The sequence below is a fragment of the Oryctolagus cuniculus genome, chromosome 2 (genome assembly GCF_051225735.1).
Source record: "Oryctolagus cuniculus isolate XC-2025 breed Fujian yellow rabbit chromosome 2, ASM5122573v1, whole genome shotgun sequence".
In the NCBI taxonomy this organism is placed as follows: Eukaryota; Metazoa; Chordata; class Mammalia; order Lagomorpha; family Leporidae; genus Oryctolagus; species Oryctolagus cuniculus.
The window spans coordinates 95,720,284-95,725,276 of NC_142868.1; positions in this window are offsets into that span (position 1 = coordinate 95,720,284).

Sequence of the window (4,993 nt, forward strand, 5' to 3'; positions counted from 1 at the left end):
CCTGAGCCTAGATCAAGGTGCAACTATTTTAAAATAGGCCTCCATCTTGTAACTCAGGCCTGACTGGGCCCTGAACCCTGAGCCAGAAGCTCCTAAAAATAAATAAATGAACTCCCCTTGCAATAACCTCTCCTAGCAACAGCCAAATAACAGATAGCAGAGAAATACCTAAAGTTCCTGGTGTCCTTTCTGGGCAGTTAAGGTGATTAATAACATCCCGAGACCCTGTGGTTTGGCACTACACCCAAGCAGCTCGGACCCTATACTTTAGCCAATCCATTTAAAAGGCATCAACCCCAAAGCCGTTCAGCCACCTTTGCTAGGTCCATTCCCACCACTGGATGCACTAATCAATTCTAAGAGATGTCCTTTAAATTTTCTGCGGGATGAGATGATTTGCTAAATGGTACTATAATGTATAGAATGTCTGAAAACCCTATAAAAACCCTGTTAACTGAAGAGGCGGGGGCTCTCAATTCAAATCCGCTGTGTTGATGATAGTTGAGAGCCCAGGCCCGGACCTGTAATAAAAATTCTTTTGCATTTTACAGTGGTATCGGCTCCTTGATGGTCGAACTGGGCATAACAGAAATTGCTTTATTGTTCTGTCCTCCACATACATATTTTTTGTGTTACTTGTGTGTACATATTGCATGTCTGCTTGGAAAAATTTATTAAAGGCTCTGTTTTAATTGGCTTATACATAAAAGATTGCTCATATAAAATAAAACTGCTAAATCAACACAAATTAGCTTTTTGACTTATGTGACATAAATAAATCTTTGCTAAATAGGTTTTTTAAAACTTGTTGCTGGCTGGTGCTGCGGCTCACTAGGATAATCCTCCGCCTGCGGCGCTGGCACCCCGGGTTCTAGTCCCGCTTGGGGCGCCGAATTCTGTCCCTGTTGCTCCTCTTCCAGTCCAGCTCTCTGCTGTGGCCCAGGAAGGCGGTGGAGGATGGCCCAAGTGCTTGGGACCTGCACCTTCATGGGAGACCAGGAGGAAGCATCTGGCTCCTGGCTTCGGATCAGCACAGTGTGCCGGCCGTGGCAGCCATTTGGGGGGTGAAGCAACGGAAGACCTTTCCCTCTGTCTCTCTCTCTCTCTCACTGTCTAACTCTGCCTGCCAAACAAAACAAAACAAAACAAAACAAAACCTTGTTGCTAAAAAGAAAAAAAACTAAAATTTTTAAAAGTCATTGGTATGTTTGTGCTTTGGTTTGAAATATCACAAGAAAGGCCGTGGAAGCCGTGGGGTTCTTGTCTTCACCAAGAAAGAATTCAGGTGTAAGAAAAAGAGCAGAGTGACAGGGCTTTTTTGGGGATAGGGCATCAGTCAGAACGGAAGGGACAGAGAGAAGGAGCGCCTAGTCACTCGGAGGTTCCATGAGTGAGGTTACACGGTTGAATGGAGAGAATACACCTGGGCAGGCCAGGCTGGCGACTCAGCTGAGAGGCAGAGGGCTGAGCATCCAGTCTGTCTGGATTCCCTAGGTTTTTAAGGGAGTCTGTTTACTCACTTCCCCTTCTCCTGCAGGAAAAAGGGTTGAGAGTCCTAGCAGAAAGGTTGGGTGAAAAGTAGCAAATTCCTCCCCAGATTTTCTGGTGCCAGCAGAGTACAAGGGCTTCCCTTAGGGCATCTGAGAAGGTTTTATTGTCTCATGTTATCAGGTCAGGTAATCCATTTGGTCCTGAGAAGGGAGAATTCTTCTGGGAGTTTTCCCTGGGGGAAGGGCTGGGACCACCTGGGAGGTTATCAGGGTCTGGGCAGGACTTTGAAGTGCAAGATGCTGGGCTTCTGCAGTAGGTGCTGGTCTTCAGGCCTGTCTCTACACACACATATAGGCTCAATTTCTGACTTCCTGCCTAACATACCCAGCTTCCAAAGTAACCACTGCTATTAAGGGGATGGCCTATGGTCTTTAACATTACAGGCAGGACTGTTAAGTTTCCTGCTAGAGATGCTTCCTGCTCTATACTAATCTCCTGTTGAGGCCAGCTTTCCTCTCAGGCCAGCCTAGAGATTCACACTCTGTCCTCACTTACACTAGGTTTCTGCTGTGCTGCTATAATCTGTGGTCAATGACCTCAGTGTAAGGTCTGATTATTGACTATTTTGTTTAAAGAAGTAAAAAGGGAGGCCCAGGTTGTAAATTTTCACACCAGTCACATCTGTTCCTAGGCTTTGGCTGTTACTTCTAAATTTCCAGGTACCTGGTTACCTGCAAACCCCCTGGAACTATGGGATTGCATCAGAGTTAGAGTTCTCGGCTCTAAAGATACAAAAGAGCTGTGTTTACTCTGATCTGACAACACTGCACAAGCTGAACATCCAGGACAAAGGAGCCATACCCCAGGAGGCCTCCCAGGGTGAGGCTTCCAAAAGAATTCCAGAGGATGACACTCCTGCTTTGACCACACTGGAGGCTGCTTGATTTATGCACTGCTGAAGCTTGGGAAACCTGCAGCCCTGCTCCAGTCACAAACCTGGGAGCCAACTGATCAATGCACGGCAGAAGCCTGGATCTCAACAAGCGACACTTGAGACCTAGGGTTATGATGCTGCCCTATCCCGTTGGGGCTATGATAATATTGACCTTGCTGCTTTCCATAGGTTTAGCTGAGGTGGCCTCAAAAAATGGGAACCGGTCACAAAGGGTTGCTCTAGCCATGTTTTATATAATAGTAATGGGTGTGTCCAGAGGAGCTTTTCTGTTTCTTATAGTAGTCTGTGTTTTATCCAGAATGCTTCTGAGTGCATTACCAATAAAGTAGGGACAAAAGCCAATAAGTGAGTTAGCAAACGGCCAGTGCAAACTTTGGCTTTTCTCATTCACCAAATATACGTTGTCCCCTGTAACCAAACTCTTCCTATACTGGTAGCCAAGCAAGTCTGAGTAAAAAAGAGCCTTCCAGGTCATACCCTTAATAGTTGGCCTGGTAAGAACAGCTAGAGTATGATACAGAACAAGTTGCTAAGTCATTAATGGTCCTCCAAGATCAATTACACGCCTTAGCAGCAGTGGTCCTGCAAAACAGGGGGAGGAGACTTGACCTACTAACTGCAGAAAGGGCGGAGTTTGCCTTTTTCTGAAACAAACAGTGCTGTTTTTATGTCAACAGATCAGGAGTGGTCAGAGATATGGTCCAACAGCTTAATGAAAAGATCACACACACACACACAAATAGCTAATTTTTAGAGCTTTGGGGGCAATATATGGAGCTGGGCATCCTGGCTCCTCTTGCTGTCCAGACCTCTCCTCATGATTTTTCTAGCACTTCTTTTTTGTCCCTGCCTCATTAACGTGTTACCCCAATTTGTCTCTGCCATAAAGTTCCAGATGCTCTTCCAAAGCTACCAACCAATTAATTAAAAATAAATAAATAAAATAAAAATCGTGCCTCCTAGAATGATTAAGAGGGCACCAAAGGGGGAAATGAAGAGGAAATTAGGCTGGGTCCAGAGACAAGGGAGAAAAATCAGACTCCTAAGGAGGGCAGATATCCTAATCTCTGTTTTCTGAAATCCCTATTCCAGTTCCCCATAGGTGTTGATGTGTCTGGGCAGATGCCACAATCTCTGTTCCTCATAGGTGTCTGTGTGTCTGGGCAGGTGTCCTGATTTCAGTTCTCTGTAAACCCCCTGTTCAAGTTCCCCATAAATGTGGTCTCAAGTTCCTCATGGGTGGTCCTGAATCAGGCAGGCTGCAACCCAACCCACCAATGCTGTGAAGGGTGAGGCTTGGTGCTGATGAACCTGTAAATATTCTAAGAACCCTAGATTGGATGCTCAGTCTTGGGAAGCAATTTTACCGAGCCCTTCGATGTTAATAAACTTCTGATCCTCCACTCAACCTCTGGTGCCCATGTGAACTAAGGGAACTTCCCCATCCAGCTTTCTGTAAGAGTTTTTTTTTTTTATTAAAATTTACCTTATTTATTTGAAAGACAGAATTACAGAGAGAGGTAGAGACAGAGAGAGAGGTCTTCTATCCACTTGTTCACTCCCTAGATGTCCACAAGGGCCAGAGCTGCGCCAATCTGAAGCCAGGAGCCAGGAGCGTCCTCCAGGTCCTCATGTGGGTACAGGGGCTCAAAGGCCTGGGCCATCTTCCACTGCCTTCCAAAGCCATAGCAGAAAGCTGGATCTGAAGAGGAACAGCCTGGACTAGAACCGGTGCCCATATGGGATGCCTGTGCTTTAGGCCAGAGCTTTAATCTGCTGTGCCACAGCGCTCACCCCAACAGTTTTAAGAAACCCACCTGTGCCAGGTCAAAGCTGCATACCAGAGGTCCTTGTCCACTGGCCAGGAGGACATCACCTCATTGCTGGGACCCAACTGGAGTCCCCGGGATGTCTGACCTGAGGTCCAGGTATTCTGTAGTCACCAGGCCAGGCCGCTGGCACTCACCTGGTCAGAAGGTCTGGGCCCTGGGGTCTGTGCCTTTTCTGGCTCCTTCCAAGTCCCCCAGGTCAGGGCTCCTAGGCTGCCTCCACAGCTGCTCTAGGAATTTGACTTGAAACTCCACAACAGTTTCCGTGGTGTGGTTGGGACCAATGTCCCAAATGGCGTGAACACTAAGGACTTAGGACTTCTAATTGCACAAGACCTGAAATAGAGACCAAGCAGGAGTCATCCAGGAATATAATAATGGACCCATGTGTACAGATCCACCCAGCTATTAGTTCTCCATTGTAAAACAATGCAAGGGGAGCACCTGTCAGGAGATGCTGGAATTAGCCTTTGCCACAGTTCATCCCCTGCTCATGACAAAGACCCCCAGTGAATGGAGAATAGGTGTGAACATACACTCATCCTAGGCAAGGGGATCTGTGAACCCACCACTGCTTCTTTGTGCTGAGACTGAACGCTTTCTCCTAAATCTGGAGTGAAAGGTGAATGTTCCCTCCCCACATTGTACTACAAGTTCCACCTAGGGAACAAGAACAGAGAAAGATAAAATGTGGACAGTTCTGAAAGGAAGAACAAAA